The sequence below is a fragment of the Phyllostomus hastatus genome, unplaced genomic scaffold (assembly GCF_019186645.2).
Source record: "Phyllostomus hastatus isolate PE091 unplaced genomic scaffold, TTU_PhHast_1.1 phas_scaffold_46, whole genome shotgun sequence".
Taxonomy (NCBI): Eukaryota; Metazoa; Chordata; class Mammalia; order Chiroptera; family Phyllostomidae; genus Phyllostomus; species Phyllostomus hastatus.
The window spans coordinates 26,862,081-26,882,765 of record NW_025334032.1 but is presented as its reverse complement, the minus strand read 5'-3'; positions in this window follow the sequence as shown (position 1 = coordinate 26,882,765).

The following is a 20,685-nucleotide window of genomic DNA, read 5'->3' as shown; positions in this document are numbered from 1 at the left end:
AATCCTTTGTATGGACTCAACAATTTCAAGGTGAAGAATCATTCTCTTGGTTGATGGCTTTATGGATTTTGGGCACAGAGACTTTTCAGAAAAAAAGATCAACACGGCACTTTGCTTTTAGAATATTTAGGCTATTTTAGAGGTAAATCCTGTTTATAAAAATACTTAGCCTATGCAAGATAACTCAACTGCTTAGAGGTATGAAAAGTTGGAGGTTGAAGCTAGCCATTAATCTCACCCCCAGTTGATAGGCCTTACCTAGGAAATGGTTTCAGACTTCAGATGTTACATTTATGGTCAGAATTTTTTATTCTTTTCCAGCATTTATCATAAATTATTCTTTAAAAGTAGAGTTTTGGTGGGAAAGAAAAGTGTTGAAGACTATCTTGAGAATATTGATCAACCTAAAAAATCAGGTATTCTTGATTGAGGCAATCAAGGTAGGATCATCCATAAAGTGGCATTTGAGGGTTCCTTAGCCACTGAGGACTTAAGGAATGCCTGAACATTCTTCAGGAGCCTTTTTTTAAGGGGGAGGGTGATAAAGAGAAGTGGGACATAAAATACTGGCACTATGCAGTAAATTCCAGAAAGTATTGGATTTTCCTAAACTTCTTCTGAGTTAGTCAACCAATACAAAGATTATTTTAGTGAATACTATCTGTTTCACTTAAGGATCACAGAAGACTGAACACTGGCTGATGCATTTCACATTTCCAAAAATTACTATGTAAATGATTTTAACTACAATAACACCAATGTTTTCCTTTCATCATACCTACTTGGTCTCTACGTATCTCTCTTGTGTAAATTTCAAAAAGGTATATGTACCCTTATGTTCATTGCAGTATTATTCACAAAAGCCAAGATTTGAAAGCAGCCCAAGTATCCATCAATAGATTAGTGGATAAAACAGCTATGGTACACTTACACAATGGTATACTTCTCAACTGTGAAAAAGATGAAAATTTTACCCTTTGTGATAGTGTTACAGGGTGCAGCCAAGAGGAGGGACCCCAAATGGGCATTTGAAATGGGGTCCAGAACTTAAGGTGTCCAGGAGATTTTAAGATGTCTCCATCCCCTCACCCAGGGTGTGGGTTGGGGGAAGGGACAAATGGAGCAAGGCCATTGAGATCTGTTTTGCATAGCAACAGCCTTGCAGTTACCCTCTGGTGTGGTCATTTAACACATCTATAGCCTTTGGCTGGTCGCTTAGATATGTTAAATATCTGTGATCATCTCTGAGCCAGGGGAATGGAAGTAACTTCCCCACCAAGACGTGACTGGGGGCAGATCCCCCAAGCTACAGCGCCTGCGTGGGAGCTCAGAGAAGATTGGCTCCAGGACATGGGGCCACACCTGCCCAGACTCAAGATGGCAGCCCAGTAAAGCTGGAAGGATATGAATTCTGGCATGTGAAGCCAAGTGTGGGAGGAGTCGGAAATGAGGCTGCAGAGGAAGATTGGCCGCGGGGATTTAAAAACCGAGACTTGGCGGCCATTGAGGAGAGAACCACACGGCTTTGATGGAGTGGAGACTCCTGCATCCCAGAGAGAAGTGTTCAGCTTTAGGAAGGAGAGAACCATGCTGCTTTGAGAAGGAGAGCCATGTGCGGCCCTGAGGAGGTGAACCATGCGCAGCCCTGAGAGAAGAGAGAACCATGCGGCTTTAGCAGAATGGGGAGGACCTCAGCCATTGAGAGGAGAACCATGCTGCTTTAGGAAGGAGAACCTTGCGCAGCCCTGAGGAGAGAGAACCACATGCCTGTGCCAGAGTGGGGACCCCCGCAGCTTTAGAAGGGGGAACCACCACCTGGTTTTAGCAGAGATCCCGGCGACTCAGCCGAGGGTGCCGGGAACCCAGGGAGGTCTCCCAGTCGAGATGGAGGACTAACTGGGAAGAACCAGAGGACTGCCTGAGCCATGGACTTCGTTTTCCTTTCCTGAGATACGGTACTCTGGACTGGGCAAAGGGGGAAGGAAGGAAGGACTGTGACTGTGTTTGTGGGTGTTTTAAGGGACTTTGGGATTTTTGATAAAGACATTAGGTCACTACTTTAAGTTTGTATAGCATTAAATAAACATTTCCTTTCCTTTTCACGAGTCTCTGGCATTGAGAGACGTCTTTCCTAAGGTGGCGGACATAACGGACCCGGGGCCTTCTTTCAATAATAGTATATTGTCTCAGGCCCCCCTTGTCTGTTCTGTAACAATAGCGTGGATGGAGAATATTATGCTAAGTGAAATAAGCCAGTCAGAGAATAACATATATCATACAATTTCACTCATATGTGGAATCAGATGAACAAACTGAATTAACAAGCATAATAGAGACAGACTCATAGATAGTGGTGGGGCTGGGACCTGGAGTGGTGGAGGGCAAAAGCAAAAAGAGAGAGAGAGAGAGAGAAAGAACTCATGAACATGGACCAAAGTGTGATGATTGTGGAGTTGGTAGGAGGGGGAGTGTGTGGAGGTGGAGGAGGAAATGGGGAGATAAATGGTGATGGAAATTTTTAGAAATGAAATAAAATAAGAGTAATACAGTGTGTTCTCTGATCAATACTGTTAAAAATCAGTAACAGTAAAACACCTAAAGTGTGCCAAATATCTAGAAACCATACATCACATTTCTAAATAATTTATGAAGTAGAGCTGAAATGACAAGAAAAATCAGAAAATATTTCAAAATAATGACAAGGAAAATTTCAGAATTTGTGGGATGCAGATAAAGCAAGACTAGAGACAAATTTAAAGCCCTAAGTGTGTATACTAGATACGAAGGCAGATCTAAAATCAACTCCTTAAGGTTTCAACTTAAGAATACAGAAGAAAGAAAACAACAAAGTAAAAACAATGTAAATAGAATGTAAGAAATAATAAAACCAAGAGAAAATAATAAATAGAAAGATTAACAAGATTTGAAAGAGAAAATTAGCAATGTGATTTCATAGATGGGGGACAGATGACAGGTAGTGCGGGAGGGAGGTTAGGGGATGCAGGGATTGAGCGAAAGAGAACAAGGATTCATGGATGTAGACAGCAGGGTGGTGATTGCTGAGAGTGGGGGGGATAAAGGGTGTAAATGGTAATGGAAAATATAATAAAGATCATATATTTTAAGAAACTGACACAATTTCTTAAAATTGGTCTAAAAAGAAACTGTAACACCAGTAAATATATTTATTATCAAAAAAAAGGAAAGCTAGTTCTTTGACAAGGTCAATAAAATATAATAGTTGGCTAGATTTTCTTAAAATAAAGAGAAAGGCCTTGACCAGGCTGGCTCCATTGGTTGAGTGACATCCCTCAAAGCATAAGGTCACTGGTTGGATTCTGGTCAGGGCACATGCCTGGGTTGCAGACCAGGTTCCCATTCGTGGTCCATGCAAGAGGCAATTGACTGATGTTTCTCTTCCTCCCTCCCTTTGTCTCTCTCTCTAAAAAATAAATAACATCTTTTAAAAAATAAAAATAAAGTTAAGGAAAAAGAACACAATCACATTTGACAAGAATAGAAAAGAAGTTTTCTTTACAGATCTTACAGGTGTTAAAAGAATAGCACGAACAACTTTTGGCAAACATAACAACTTAGATGAAGTGGACAAAATCTTGGTAAACACAAATTATTAAAATTGGCACAAGAAAAAGAAAAATCTGAATAAATTGAATATCTTTGTTTCTATTAAATAATAAAAATTTAAATCAAATATTTCCCCCAAAGAAAAGTCTAGTCCAAAAGGCTTTGTTAGAGAATTTTATCAAATACTTAAGGAACAAATAACTGCAATTCTACATAAACAGCTTCAGAAATTAGAAGAAACACTAGTGAAAATTACGTTATTACACCCTTATAACTCTAACTTCAAAATCTTAGAAAACTAGTCAGAAAAGAAAATCATGCACCAATATTTCTCATGATGCAATATTCTTAAAACAATAACACATCAAATACTACAATATGTAAGAAGGATAATACATCATGGCTAAGGATGATTTATTTTAGTAATACAAATTTAATTTTACATTTGAAAAAAAGGAATAAGTTTCAGAACAGAAGTTAATATTTACTGTTTCCAGAAGATATATATCTTATCTAGAAGATCCCAAGGAACCTACTAACAACTACTAGAACTAATACAGAAATTTAACAAGGTTTCAGTGATATAAGACAATGTGTGTCTGCAGGTGTCTGGGGCTGAGGGTGAATAATGAAATTCATATGAAATTGCCATAAAAATCTTGCAGGGTGATGACAGTTTCACTGTCCCCACTGCCGCGATGTTAAGCACACAGAACTTCACTTTTCACGCATGTGCCATTTATTTTACTTTACAGCTACATAAAATTGTAGAAATTATTATAAGGACAACAAGAGCATAGCGAGAAGGACTAAAACTGTTGGAAAATTGAGGAAGGATGTTTGGATGAGGCAGTGTGTTTCAGCTTAATGTCAAGAGCCCAGTATTTTTAGAAAACCACAGCTGGGTTAGTGAAATTTTCTGAGTCACTAGACTGTTTAAAGATATATTTTGGTAGGCAAAATTCTCTTTCCCACTTTCTGGATGTCAGTCAAAAGGAAAACAATCAAAAAGTTGTTTGCAGTGCCCTTGGCCTGGCTTATGTGAACTATTTTATTTCCTTTCTGTTTCACTTCTGACGATACTTTATGAGATAAGATCTCCCTACTACGTCTGAGGCTCCAAGAGGGACATGAATTAGCTTCTTGCTGGGAAACTCACTCAGGTAACAGGAGTGGCACTGGACCACACTGAGGTAGGCTCACGTGGTTAGGTGTAGCTGCGCATCCCTGCATAGGACCAGACTTCTGTGGGTTGTTCTGCTCACTATTTAAAATACACCTCAGAAAATTAAAAATATTTTTGAAATAAATATAAAAGATGTCTATATATGCATAAATAATATACACATATACGTATGTATATATCTATATGTGTAATTAATAAACAGTATTTTTTAGTCTCAAGACATTATATCTGTATTTCACAAAATCAGCTTGTCTAAGTATCTCCTTCAATCCTCTCTTTCCTTCCTCAGTTTCCCCTTTCTTAGCCAGCAATGGTTTTTACCCCACAGTCCTTCCCTATTTCTGTCCAAAATCTCTGTCCCTGCCACTGTACCCATTGTCACGCTGTCACATTCCTTCAGCTAGTCCCCGTTCACCTAGCCAGGTTTAGGATAATAAAAATCCATTCTTTTTAGCACAAAGTTCCCCACATCAGACTTGTTTTTGCATTCTCTTGCTGATTCAAGTGTCTTCAGTTTGATATTTATGTTTGAGTAATCAATTATTTTCTTCCTAGATGCTTAGAGACAATTTTTCTTCCCAGTAAAATTTCAAAATTTCACCAAGGGAAAAATATCTTAGTATTTTTAAAATCTTCCCTATACAGAGTTTTAATGTTGTTCATAATATATATTTCCTCTTAGAATATTTGATAGACTTGGTCTTCTCTAACCTCTTAAATTTCAGTGTAGCCATGTGACTTACTTTGGCCAGTGAGATATGAGCCAACATACTGTGTGCCATTTCCTGGCAGAAATCTTAAGAATGAATGCATGATGTGCAGTGTTTCCTTTCCTGCCTGGTTAATCATGAACATGAGGAAAAGGAGACTGCAACAGCCCACGTCCACCTGCATATCCAGCATGAGCAGGAAATGGCCCTTTGTTGTTTTAAACCACTGACATTTGGAATCCATTCCATGAGGCTAGTCTGTCTTCAGTGATGGGGGCGATAAGACTCTGGATTATAAACTGTTGTCATCACAGAATAGAAAAGCAAACCAAAACAAAACTTTGAATCCTATTTCTAGCTGAGAAGAATTTTCTTTTATATTTTTATTATTAATTTGTTCTTATTACTTTTCCCTCTACAGCAAAATCTGTAATTCTCTAATGGGATTGTCATTCACTTAAGTCTTATATTCCTTTCATTATATTAATTTGTTTATGCTTTCCTTCTGAATTATGGTAGTATTTATCAAGCTTGTCCTCTATAGCACCAATTTATTTATTTATGACTATTATTTTTTGACTGGTAATTTGACAGATTCCTTCTAATTCACCTAGTGAGTTTTCTCCCCTAGGACAGATACCTAGGATAAAATTTCTAGGACTGAAAATAAGCAGATCACTTATTTTCATGGACATTGTCAAAATGTCTTCCTAAAACTATATCAATCGATAATTCCTCTCAGAAATTATGAGTGCCAATTTCCAACACTCTTAATAACTTCAAACATAAACAGTTTTTTTCAATTTGGTCCCAGTGATGGCAAATATATTCCATGATTGCTTACATATTTTTTCTCTCTGATACGTATTTGCACTCACATCTGCCTGGTGTCCTATAATATCCCAGCATGCCCTGCTCCCTGAGATTTCTTTTTTTCTATGACTTTCTCTGCATATAAACATTTCTTTGACAGGAATTTCAGGGTTTAGTTGACTCAGTGAACTTCTGCCAGGTCTATTCCACTTCTTCCTTTCTTGAATCTTGTGAACCACTGAGTCTCAATAGAACGGGCAGTCTGATGTTAGTGATTATGGGGGACATTTGGGGGTTGAAGCCAACAGCTGTGGCCTGCTCAGGAATTGTTCCCACACAGCTGCCCTTCTTTGATTCTTTGTTTGGTTAAACAGTGTCTGTATCTGAGAGTTCGGAGGTAATTTTAAGGAGAGTAAAATTATATTCCTTCTTTTCTCATGGCACTATGCTGTTCTAGTTCAAAAGTTGGATCAAGGGTAGCATAAACAAAAGTACTTATTTTTTTATTGTTGTTCAAGTACAGTCGTCTCCAATTCCCCCCAACTCCTCCCCCCACCCTCAATCCTACCCCCTTTGGCTTTGTCTATGGGTCCTTTATACATGTTCTTTGATGACTCTTCCCCTTCTTTCCCCCATTGTCCCCCTTGCCCTCTCCTCTGGTTACCATCAGTCTCTTCTTTACTCCAGTGTCTCTGTTTACATTTTGCTTGCTTGTTTATTTTGTTGATCAGGTTTGCTTATAGGTAAGATCATATGGTATTTGTCTTTTACCACCTGGCTTATTTCACTTGTCATAATACTCTCCAGTTCCATACATGCCATCACAAAGGGTAGGAGCTCTTTCTTTCTTTCTTTCTTTCTTTCTTTCTTTCTTTCTTTCTTTCTTTCTTTCTTTCTTTCTTTCTGTTGCTTAGTACTCCATTATGTAAATGTACACAGTTTTTTGATCCACTCATTTACAGATGGGCATTTAGGTTGTTTCTAACACTTGGCTATTGTAAGTCATGCTGCTATGAACATTGGGGTCCATAGATTCTTTTGGGTTGGTGTTTCAGGGTTATTTGGAACCAACCATATGGGAAAATATATTTGCCAGTGAGATCTTGGACAAGGGTTTGATCTCCAAAATATATAAAGAACTCACACAGCTCCACTCCAGGAAGACAAACAACCCAATTAAGAAATGGGCAAAGGACCTGAACAGACACTTCTCCAAAGAAGACATACAGAGGGCCCAGAGATATATGAAAAAATGCTCAGTGTCACTAGCCATCAGAAATATGCAAATTAAAACCACGGTGAAATACCATTTCACATTGGTCAGAATGGCCATCATAACCAAATCAACAAACAAACAACAAGTGCTGGCGAAGAGGTGGAGAAAAGGGAACCCTGGTGCACTGTTGGTGGGAAAGCAGACTGGTGTAGCCACTGTGAAAAACAGTATGGAATTTCCTCAGAAAACTAAAAATGGACCTGCCTTTTGACCTGGCAATTCCACTGCTGGGATTATACCAATAGTACTTCTTAACAGTTGCTGACATTTCTCAGGTCCTCAGGATGTAAATTATTTTCATTGTTAGTTTATAATTCTATTCAATTTCCTTTTTATATATATTTTTAAGTATTTTTATGGAACATTTGGATGTTGAACATACGATAAGTTGAGTAGGCTGTTAGTTCAACATTGTACCTTTTCTGTTTTTCTCAATATGATTTGCCAGATTTTTTGTAAGGATACACAAGTGGAAAGTTAGTCTTTCCAAATATTGTGCCAAAGATTTCAAAACAAGGAGGAAAGTTACACCTGGAGCTGAAATTTTCTTTTTGAAATTATGAATCCTACCTTCATTATAGTATGAAGCTTTCTTTAGCATGTGGCAGAATAGCTGTTTAAAATATATGTAAATTTTCAAGCAACCTTTCAAAAATGCATCCACTGAGTAAGGAGGATTTTACCAATAGAAGAGATAATGAAAGTCTTTTTGGAGCTTAGGTGGTGTCGTGTCCTTTAAATTGTTTCTTTGTTCAAATCCTAGGAAGTTCCTAATCCCCTAAGAAGAGCCTGAAAAGAGAAATTAACCAAGCATGAAATAGTGCTCCTCACTGGCCCATTAGGTTAACAAATGAGGTGACTGTAAAATACCACCTTACAAATTGCCACTCTTCTATGCTTCTCTTTGTGCATAGTAACTACATTGGATAGGAGGTAAAGGACATAGACAACCTTCATTTCACAACCTGGAACTTAAGAAGAGAAGACCATTTCCTGAATTTTAAGGCATTGAACATCATGGCGGGGCTGGGGAGACAGAGGTGGTCCCTACCAGACCCCCTTGCTCAGCGTTTGCGAAATACGGAGCACTCTGCAAATGCTTACTGAACCTAACTCCGTGCTTGTATCACACGCATGACAATTTTGTTTCATATAAGATACTTCATCATCTATGATTATTTCCCACAGAAAATACATTCTTATGGAAGGGAATAGCAGTCAGTATTTTTTATTCTCATCTTGATCATAGACTCTGAGTTTTTTATCTGTCAAATAGAAGATTCTCTACCTTTGAGACTGTAGCAGTGTATAAAAGAGAACTTGAGATATAAAGTGCCTTTGATAATAATTATGACATGGCACCTATTTGACTGTGTTTCAATATTAAAATTGCATGGTTTCTGTGCTTCAAGCAGATGTGTTCTAAAATGTATGCTCCGAATAGCCAAAATTATAAAATTAATGAAAATGTGTTCATTCAGTGCCAAGGATATTCATTAGTATCCAATAAAGATGAAAGTAACTATCAAGTAAGGCAATTAGTTCAGCGTTAGCTAAACAAGGAAGGGCTTGCTCTCTCTCTGACTCTTCTTCTCGTGGAACATCAGCGCTGGCAACGGTTCCGCTCCCACGTCCACGTGGAAAACATTTCCTCTTTCAGCTCTGAGTAACTTCTAGAACAGAAATGAAAATTGATGAGGTGCTTTCTTTGTACACTAATAGTGGAGAAGTCGAGAACAAGAAAGACAATTAGAAAAGGCAGAAATAATTTTTTAAAAGCTTAAAATTGTTGTATTGTGATTTATAATTATGTGGGCCACTAAAAACTATTGAAATGGCTTTTGATATCAGGCAACTCTGATATCAAAGCCAGAAGTGAGTTGTTTGAAAATTTAAAAAATAGAATGAAATAGAGCTCGGGCTGGGAACCAAGGTGTCCCAGGTTCGATTCCCAGCCAGGGTACATGCCTGGGTTGCAGGCCATAACCCGCAGCAACCGCACATTGATGTTTCTCTCTCTCTCTGTCTATCTCCCTCCCTTCCCTCTCTAAAAATAAATAAATAAAATATTAAAAAAATAGAATGAAATAAAATTTATTTTCACAGCCACATAGTATCCTATTATGTAAATGTACCACAGCTTTTTTATCTACTCTCAGAAAAAAGGGTGCTGAGGGGTCTGGGTGGAGGTGAGCGAAGGGACATAAATGGGAACATCTGTAATAGTGTCAACAATAAAAATAAAGTTTAAAAATTAGTTTTTTTCTATTTCAGAGTGGCATATATAAACAATGTTGAAAGTTGAAGATTAGTGAGGAAGGAAGAAATTATATGCAGGTGTTTTTCTTTCACATATTGAATATATCACATTTAAAATCACCTAAAATGCTACTCGAAAAAGTTTAATTTTTCATATCAATACAGAACTATTTTTAGTTACAAAACTATAAATAACAGGCATGTGATGTACTCAGACCATATTATTCAAACTGGATGTGTAAAAGACTTTGTAATACAGTCACAATTGCCAACTTCCTACCTAAAAATCAGTATTCAAATACTATATAAGAATCTTAAAAAGGAAAACACGGGATGTTATAAATGCCAATATAAACAACAACTGGCAAAGCACGGCACTGCAGGGGCTTTGACCCAATCACCCCACCAGGTGCCTCGTGGCATGTGGATTGTACTGAACCAAGACCCCGTGGCCTAAAAAAAAACTCCACCCCAACTCGAGCCCTCCTTGAACTACCTACAGGAATTTAAATTAGGGTCCCTGCTCACAATAACTTTTTGACCTATCTATAGGACAGCAGAAATGACTAATTACTGAACATCAGCTCTTATCATCTTAGAAATGGCCTCCGTCCCTTCTGCAGCCCCATCATGTCTCACCTTATCCTTAGCTCGGAATGTCACGTACACTTCGATTTGACTTTCTGTCTCTGTACCTCTCATGTCAGTGGGCTATCTGGCTCTCATGCGGAGGTCCCATACCTACGTACATAATTAAATTTGGTTATTCTCTCGTGAATCTGACTCATGTAGATTTAATTACTTGACCAGCCTAAAGAACCTTGAAAAATAGAGAAAGGTTTCTTCCTCCCCACAGCACCTACCCATTCATCTTATAAATTCAGGTTCACTATACAGCTTTTAAATGGGAAATCCTTATTAAGGCCATATTTTGTTGATATAACAAAATCAGCCAATTTGGCCTCAACTCAATTCCTGTCACCCTAATTACTGACCTTTCATCTACCTTGACCTGGATTATAATGCATTCCTGTAAAGACCCCAAAACAAACGGTCTTGAGCATTGCCACCTCTGCAAAGCCCCCAGTTGGTTTTTAATCCTTCAAGGAGAACTATCCTATACAGAAGTTTTATTGGATGGCAAGACGAGAATGTCATCTACAAACACAGAAACCACACCCTGGCCATGTGATTCAGAGCAGCAAGTTTACCTGACTCAGTGACAATACACTGTCTGATGTAAATGAACCACGTTGCACACAAAAATGCAGGCATCTCTTCAATGTTAACTTTTAAGAGAGCCTCTCAACTCATCACTGAGGTACACAGAGTGCAAATCCACTGTGACATTGGTAGAGCACCTTTCGGAGGAGGCTGGTTGACTGCATTTAAGGAAAGACATATCTCTTGTCTCCCCCATCAGGCAGGTTATCAAAAACTCCCCTAACTCTGCCTCCTAGAAACTGAAGGACTTGATTGACCTAAGTATATTGCCTAAGAAATGCAGGAAAAATTCTGTCAAAAGTATGGGAGGTACTAATGGAGTTTAAATCAGTGACTAGTGTTTCAAGATTAAAGTTTCACCCTGAGCCCAATAATTTGTGTGATCCATGCTTTCAGTTTGCCAAAGCATACCTTCACCCTATACCTCAGTAGTGGTTTTCAGCTCTTTCTTTGATGGGTAGGTCGACTTGACACTCAAAGCCCTGTGAATGTGGCAAAAATGGCATCCAGGAACCAAAGCAGAACACAGGGCAATACTCATTCAAGGTTACCAGAGTAAAGGTGACTCATGAGATAGTATAGGTATGGAGTCCATATCATAGCAAGGACAATGGCCAACACAGCAGGCCTGGTTGAGACTGTGTGTGTCAAAGTCCTGGCTCTGCCTTTAGCAGAAGTTTGTCCTTCCACTATTATTATTGTCACATCTGTGGAAGAAATTCAGACATCCAGTGTGGGTTCAATACAGAAAATTAGAAATGTGTTCAGAGGTCAAGAGTTTTGGACGATGTTTAAGGTGTGGTGCAATACTAAGTATAAACTTAACTAAAAGTAGGAGATTCGGGGATGACACTTAATTTATTCATGCTGCTAGTTCTGTGCCACCAGGCCAGAGGTGGAAGCTTAATGGATTCAGAAAAAACTGAACATAGAGGAAAGTTAAGAATATATAACCAATAACATGTATTAACATTCATGGAGCATTTATATATGCACTGGGACCTATGCTAATTACACTAATTCTATAAGATACATAGTATTATTCTCATCTTATGAACAATTGATGCTTAAAACATTAAGTAACATGCCCAAGGTCTATAACCAGTTGTGAAAGAAGTGAAAAAAAAAAGATGCCTGTCTGATTCAAAATTCCATGTTCCCATTCACTGAAACAGAATATCAAACGATGTCACCAAAGGAAAGTTAAGCTAGAATTGCTAAAAATTTGATCAGAAAGGTTTCATATGTTTTAGAGCTGAGGAAAAATGATTCAGACGCAGGCTCTGTGTCTCAAATATCTATCACTCTCTTCCAATAAACTAATAAGTGAGTGGTATTTGTTGGATAACTAGCACAAGTAAGCTCATTTGATCTTCTATATTTCTCATTAGAGAAGTTACGCATGTAATACAACTATTCATTTTAACAGTTATCATTTCTTCTTATATTTTAACAGAGACTTAGGCATTATCATATAAAAGCAGGACATAAGTTGGAATATAACAAACTAAAAATTAAAAACCTTCAGTTAAAGAATCAGTCATCACTGTAAAAACAGCAAAGTGAAGATACCCTAGAAAAAGTAACAAAACCAAAGTTCCAGAAAAAAAATAATTCTGATAAGGGCTTCCCATGTAGGGTGTTAAATCAGAGAATTTTGTATGTGTAACTCTAATTTAACATATAATCTGGTATATCCCTAAAGTCTTATTCATGCTCAACCTGGGACACTTAAATGTGGAGTCACATACTTCACTCTGTGCGTGGAGAGAATAGGCTTCTGCTTGGGTGTAGCCATTCTGTAGGGGGAGAAAATGAGAAGAAAGAACTGACTGGCAAGAAGGAGGTCCTTAGAAACGACTATGTCAACTACAGGCATGCTGTAGTGCTGAAGAAGATGGACTTAGGTCACATACATTTCTCCATGGTCTTCCTGAGGATTCCTGGAAGCAATGAGGGACACTAAATAATTGTATTATCACACGTACAATTCTACGTCCACTAGGACAAGACTGGAACATTTCTTCTCTACAATACACAAATTACATAAATATCACACACAAATATCTTTTAATAACTCTTAATATCAAGGTTTTCCTGACAGTATTCTGTTGGGTCCTTTTTAGCAATACCTTCCAATAATTAAGTGGGCACCTTATTTTTCACCAAGCCTTTCTGGGAGAAGGTCAATAGTCCATGACATGTATTTTTAGTTAATCCACTGACCTCCTAAAAGGTGATGTTCCTCTTTATTCATACACTCAATTAAGTATTCAAAGAAATGTTTTGTCTCTTATCTTTAAAAAAAATGAAGCACACATGAATTTACAGCTGTCTCATACAGGTGTTTGTCAGCTAGAACTCTGGCTGGGCCGGAGTAGCTCCTTCCTCGCTGACCTGCAATAGTTCCCCAATGCTACCAGCGTTACCAACTCTCCGCACCTGTCCCTGAGGTTTCCATCTTGGGAACTTGCCCTTTTCCACACACTGTCTTCGTTCATCCTTAACCTTCAGTGCTAACCCATGAGCTAAAGTCTTGACTGCCTTGCCCATCCTTTCACATTGAATTTCTGGGATGAAGCAATTTTCTAGATAACTTCTGTCCCTCCCTTCTTATACTTAGCTTAGTAATTTGCTGGACTCATTTTTTTTTTCAAAATTAAATGTATGCAGAACTTTCCTTTGTCTCAACATTGATTCATTAGGTTCTCAGAATCAATTTCTGTGAGAGGTATCTTTGATTTTTATATCAGTTATACTGGCAAATCTTTTCACTTGGCTACATGCTTCACTAAGAACCCATCATTCCAGAAGAGAGCACCTTAGGAATATATATGTATTCATAAGGTGTGTCTATATATGAGTGTGTGCATTTATGTGTGTGTGTGTGTGTATTCTATGCCGTGTATGTATACACAGAGTGGGGAGCAAAAGTAGGTCTATGTTGTATCTGAAACACAGAGTTTATTCTTGTATTATTATTATTAATTATTATATTATTTAACATACGAACAACTGTAAGCATATTTTGCCCCACCCTGTATGTGTATATATATTCTTAAAACTATATGTTCCACATATATATATATATCAACTGCCATCAATATATTCATGCACACTAAAGAAAACATTATAATGCATTAAACTTCCTGAAGAATTCTACATTTTCATGAGCAATCATCTATTCTACAACTCAGAGAAACCACTCTATGGTTCTAACCCTCAGAGGGTTCACAACCCTCCATGAACAGTGGCAACCTGTTTCTACTGGTATTCATTTCCCTCACTCAATCAACATCCATGAAGCACGAACTGTGAGTCTGGTTCTCTGAGGTGCTCCCAACGCTGAGATGCTCCTGGTGCAATGACTGGCTCCTCTTCTGGTGTCAGGGAAGCATGTGCGCCACCATACAAGAAGTCAGTACACATTGCTGGCACTTCAAAAAGATTCTAATTTTTCCAAAATTTTATACACATTCTGAAAGTAAAATAGCTTTTGCATTGCTAGCTAGATATCTTGTGCTTCCTTCTCTAGGAGAACTGCAGTAGCTGATCACAAATATCAAAAAACCTTCAATGTCTTTTCTACTCCTAATTTGATAGGCCAAAATCATAGGTCATGATTTTTGCTTTCAGTCAAAATATAGGGTAGAAGTAAAAAATCATACGTTCTATGGCCAGCTGTGCTGGGCTCAAATGTCAGCTCCATCATTTGCTCTTGGTGTGACTTTCTGTGCTTCTACTTCTTCGCCTCTAAAATTGGGGAAATAATAGTATCTACCAGCTGGTTGTTATGAGGAATGAATGAGTTAGCGTATGTAAAGTGTTCTGTGGAAAGCCTTACATAGCAAGTGTTATATGTGTTTGCTATTATTACTATCAAATAAATAACTTGCTGAAGTGTACATCTGAAAACAGATCCTTCTGTGACCTCTATTATCAAATTGGAAGGGTATTCTTTTTCATGAAAAAATAAAAGGCTGGAGATGTGACAGAAAGATATTTTAAAATTCAGCAAGTCTTTTAAAATTACCTGCATGGAGAAAAAAAGAATAATTTTCCTGATGCAGTGTTAAAACAGCACTCGAATCAAGCCATTGAATATGAATGAGAAGGTAGCCAGAGTTGTTTTCCTGTCTGACAAACACGCAAGACTAGAGGAGGGGAGAAGGGAGCAGAACGCCCCAGCTCTCCATAATGAGAAGTGACTTAGGGTCCCTCACATGCCTCCCGGACATCCCTCCGCAGAGTAGCCGCACTCGGAACGTGTGAGCTCTGCATCCTGACAGTGTTCAGAAGTAAACACAGTTGTCTGGGATGAAAGGACAGATAAAAAATGAGAATTTAATTGAGTTAAAAATGCAACAGTAAAATAAGAAAGGAGACGCAAGTATAAAAATAATCAGTTTACTTCTGGAAAGGCCCTTCCAGTATCGCAGTAGCATCTGTAGCCTTTGGTGAGAATTATAGCGTCCCCACGATCTCATTCACCTCGTTTCCTGCATTATAGTTGTTTCTTTGTGTTCGTGCATTGGTTCTGCTAAACTATTGCTGGAAAAATGTGCCTTCTCTATAAGAGACAAGATCTTGTACTGCTAGGTTTCCCATTAAAGTCTAGCTAATGTGGCCACCACTTACATTTTGTGATTACATGAATCACAAAGAAGGAAGGGAATTATGTTCCCTACCTGCTTATTCTTGCCATCATTTTCTCCTAATTAGTAAAGCACAACAGTCTCTAGGTGAGGTGACTAATTGGTTTAATATTTTCCTGATGGAAATTGTCCCCGAGTAGGCGAGTATGGGAGGGCGCCAGCATGCACACGTGGATGCGGATGAGGCGTCATGCAGGGAGGAATGAGGACTGCAGAGGAGTTGAGGCTACTAAGGAAACACACTTCCTTCACAGTCCAATATTAATGAAACCGGGGGTGTGAGGAGGCCAGCCCCTAGCAGCTCCTCCTGCAAGCTGATTGCAAACATCTCTTCCCAACTGTACATGCAGTTATGCCAAGGTGACAGTTTGAAATGGTGAAGGTATTTACATCATGGAAATTGTCAAATACTATAAATCATGTCTTTTTTTCCTTTTGCCCACAGTGCCCGTTCTTAAACATTTACCGGTATACAACTGAGAATGGCTGATCATAAACAGTATGCCTATAAGCTACCATGAACAGGCTAACTGGGTTACTTTATTCTGAAGTAATGCCAAACAGGGAAGATAAATATTGAATGGCTCATAGGTTATTTAGAAATGGCAATGTGTGCTACTGCTTTGCAGGGAAAATTGTTATTTTATATTCTCCTAGATCCCTGTATTTGCCTCTATTAAATCTTTTATCATGGATAATAATCTGTTCACTTACATTTGTCTTTCCCATGACATGGTTTGCTCCTTACAGGTAGAACCGTGTATGATTTACGTTCATGTATCTCATGTTTAGTCATGTCTAATGGAACCCTGATGGTTTCTAGACTTGCTACTTTCTGATTTCTTCACCTCTAACAGAATGTACATATAACGTGTCCCAATAATATCTTGAAATTTTTGTGACAATAAAGTGATAGAATGCAAATGCCAACCACTCTTTTAGGTAAGCTCTCACATCTAATTTTTAAAAATGTGCTGTATGATTTCCAGCATGCTCTGAATATTCATGTTTGAATTTAATTTTATTATTTTGTTTCAGAGAGAGGGGAAGGGAGGGAGAAAGAGAGGGAGAGAAACATTGAGGTGAGAGAGAAACGCCAACCGGCTGCTTTCTGCAAGCACCCTGACCCAGGAGAGAGCATGGAGCTTACAACCCAGGCATGTACTCTGACCCCAGATCAACCGGAGACCTCTCAATCTGTGGGGTGATGCCCCACCAACCGAGCCGCACTGGGTAGGGCTGAATATTCATTTTATTAGATAAAATTTGGAGACAGTCAAAAAGTGTAAATAATCAGAGACATCTTCATCAAAATAATCATTTGCTACTTCTTCACTGTAACCTTTAATAAATTCATGTTACTACTTGGGGCGTGTTTTTTCCCATTAATTTCTAAATATGTGAAACTTAGCTGATGGGATTAACATGAGAGTTAAAATTAAATATTACATATGAAGCTCCTAACCAGCACTGTTGCTAAAATTATTACACCATCCTTTCCTGGCACTAACTTCTCTAGCCTTAGATTTTTCACCTTCCTTTATCTTCAATTCGTCCTATGATTTTGATTTTTCTCAAATTGTACTAGTGTCTACAGGTATACCTTTCTTATAGTAATCTTATACCCATGTAAGTGCTGTATTTTCAATACAAAATGAAAAGGTATTTTGTAGAAGTGCAAGATTTTCACACCTGCTGGTGTAGCTGTAGCAACAGCTTCACAAACTCTCTTTAACAAAGTGATTGTTGCGGTGGATTCATTTATCTTGCAATGATGCAAAACCACGGATCTCAGTTTATGGGACACATCAAGCAATTCGATATTTTCTTGTAATGTCATGGTTTTCTCTGCTTCTTGGGAACACTTTCAGTATCACTAGTGGCCCTTTGTATGGGGTTATTCAAGTTCTACAGTATCACACTAAGCATAGAGAAAAATACGCAAGAACCATGAGCGCACTCACTGTTGACTGCGCTGCACAATTTACAGGAGAGGGGAACTGCTCACACAGAGATGGTTAGTGTCACGTGGCATCTGAAATGAATACTTACAACAATGAGTTCATCCAAAAGCAACAAGAGGCAGCGACAGAAATATTGTAGCAGTACAGTATGTAGTATTATTAGTTTCATGCAATTCTGATTTAATACTGCTTCTTTACATTTGTTTGTATTTCTCTCGACTGCAAAATGTGCCAAGTACAGTCTATAAATATTTGTGCATGTAAATTTTGATATACAGGGTCTGGCACAAAATAGCGCCCCTTTGTTATTACAAAATCATAGTCATGTAATTCTGTAACATAACAATATCACACTCAAGCACACCATATGACATTTTAGGTGAGATGTTTACATTAAAACTATAAATTATTACAGCCATATTATTACCCTACCAACCACACTCAAACAGATATTACTTCTGGTGGACCCCTGTTTTTTAATTTTTTATAACAGCTTTGTGTGTATATTCTATGGTGGTAATGATAAAATAGACTAATATCTACATATATTACAAGCATTTATGAAATATTTTTTTCTTAATCGTCTTGATATTACAAAGCTATGTGGTTTCTCAATTGTTTTTTTAATTGTCAGAAATCTCCAGTTTTTTTTTCGGAATATTTATTGAAAAAATGTGTGTGTAAGTAGATGCGTGCAGTTCGAACCCGTGTTAAGGGTGAACTGTATACTAGACAAGACTAGAGCAGAGAAAGCAGCTCTGCCAGACGTCACTGTCAACACAAGTGTGGGCTTTTGTTTTTGTTTTTTGCTTTACTTGGGGACATATTCTATCTAACTCATTTAACTCCACCACCTTTGAAATGTGCATGTGGAGTTAGGACTGGTAATTGGCTGCTCTTTGAAGTATGTTGCCGAGACCTTAGGACTCAATGCAACCCGCTTTAACTACACTTCATTATTAATGAAGAGAACATCTTAGATGCCATAATCTATACCAAGAGAGGCATCACATGGCATCATTAATTTCATGATTAGATGTTCAGTAGACTCACTCATATGACACGCTTATAAACAAACTTCTACCAATTTTAAAACAAACTCAACTTGCTCTATTTGAAAAAAAGTTGGTGTCCTTGTCCTGTTCTTTCAACCTCAAGTTGAAACCTCAAGTTTATTAGAGGAATATCTTGATTCTGGCTTATAAGTACCTGGATTCATCTCAACTTCTCTGGGCTCCCAAGCACCTTACATACACAATTATCTATTGTATTTATGTGTCTGTCTCTTTCATCAGATTATAACCTCCGCTGGGCTAGGAGCTATAATGGTATCAGCTTTCTACTTTCTGAACTCAGTATGGTGAATGGTGCATAGCAAACATTCAGAAATCTTTATTAGTTCACTCTTCCTCCTAAGTCCAAATTTACAAGGAAGGGCCAAGGGAAAAGGTGACACTCAAGAATAACTGTGCAAAAATCTTATCCAATCAAGTGAATGAAACTGTGATTGCTTGTATCTGTAATTTCTTCAAGTCAATAGTTGCCTCCCAGGGCACCTCCGGACTAATTAGATTAACTGGTACTGTCAGGGCTATCTAATTGCTCGTACTGAAGAAAGCAAATTGCAGACAGTAGATATCAGTGTAAAATCAAACAGAAAACAGGTGTTTGCTAATTAAAACTGATATTTTAATGAATGACCCTGCGGTTTGGTGAATAAATACCACTCCCAACATCTGCTGCATAATTAAGTTCCCTCTCTCTCTCTCTCTCTCTCTCTCTCTGTCTCTCTTATCAACTCTCTTTCTCTTTCTCTCTCTCTTTTCCCAACTCTCTCTCTCTATATATATTTTTTTTCAATTGTCTCTCTTTCTCAATCTCCCTTGACTCTCATCTCCTGTCCCCCTCTACCCACTTTGCCAATATCTTAGTAAATAACCACAAAATAAAAAAAATAAAATAAAAAGAAATAAGCCCAGTAATCTTTATTCTTTGTAAAGGGACAAAAGTAGATGTCTCTATCCAAAAAAAATCACATTAGAACATTTTAATGCACAAATTGGTCATGCTACCTGAGGGATGCTTGTTAAGGGTTTTGGTTCATCTACCATTTGGGACTTTATTTTGAGTTAATTGGGTGTCCTGCTGAGATGACCTCATCTGATAGATGATGCTTTTTGCTTTTCAATCCATTTGAAAATGTAAGAGCAGAAGCTAATTTTAAAATATTATAATAAGGCTGTGAAATGTGCCTGGTAAGCACGTTTAACTGTATATAAGTGCTTCATTTTTAGGAAAGCTGAAATGAAGGAGCCAACTTAGAATGACTTAATAGAAAGGACACGAACAAATGTCAAGGCATTTTGTTGAAATCATCGTAGCAGAAACATTTTCCCACCATTAGTCTTTGTTTGTGAGTGTTCTAGTAAGTGAATTTCTAGTTGTAGCTATTTTATGCAATTAAACTTGACGGGAATGTCTCAGCCACAGGAGCTCTGAAGACTTGGCGAGGCTATTGAGTGCCGTGTCAACTAATAAACAGTCAGATGCGTGGAAATCTGAGAAAATCAAATGGCTCCTGGGCAAGCTAATGTGCCAGGTGGGGAGGCTGTAGCCTAAGAGTGTCATGGGTATGCCTACAGGCCAGGGGCTTTGGAGTACTATTTTAATTTAAAAACGAAACCCAGGCTTCTGGTCCGAGATAGTGAGACAGGAAGACCCTACACGCACCTCCTCCCACGAACACATCAGATTTACATCTACAGACAGAGCAATTCACCCCGAAGAATTAACAGAGAGCTGACAGACAGCTTCTGTACAACAAATGAGAGCGACAACACAGAAATGGGTAAGAGACAGGGACATAGTCTATGTCAACCCCATGGACTATGTCAACCCCACTTCTAATGCTCCCACCTGTGGTAGGGAGGGATCACTGAAGTGCTGGTGCCCAGACTCAGCAGCCCCGGGGGCACAGCAAAAAAAAAATCAGTAGTTTTGAGGACACCTGGAC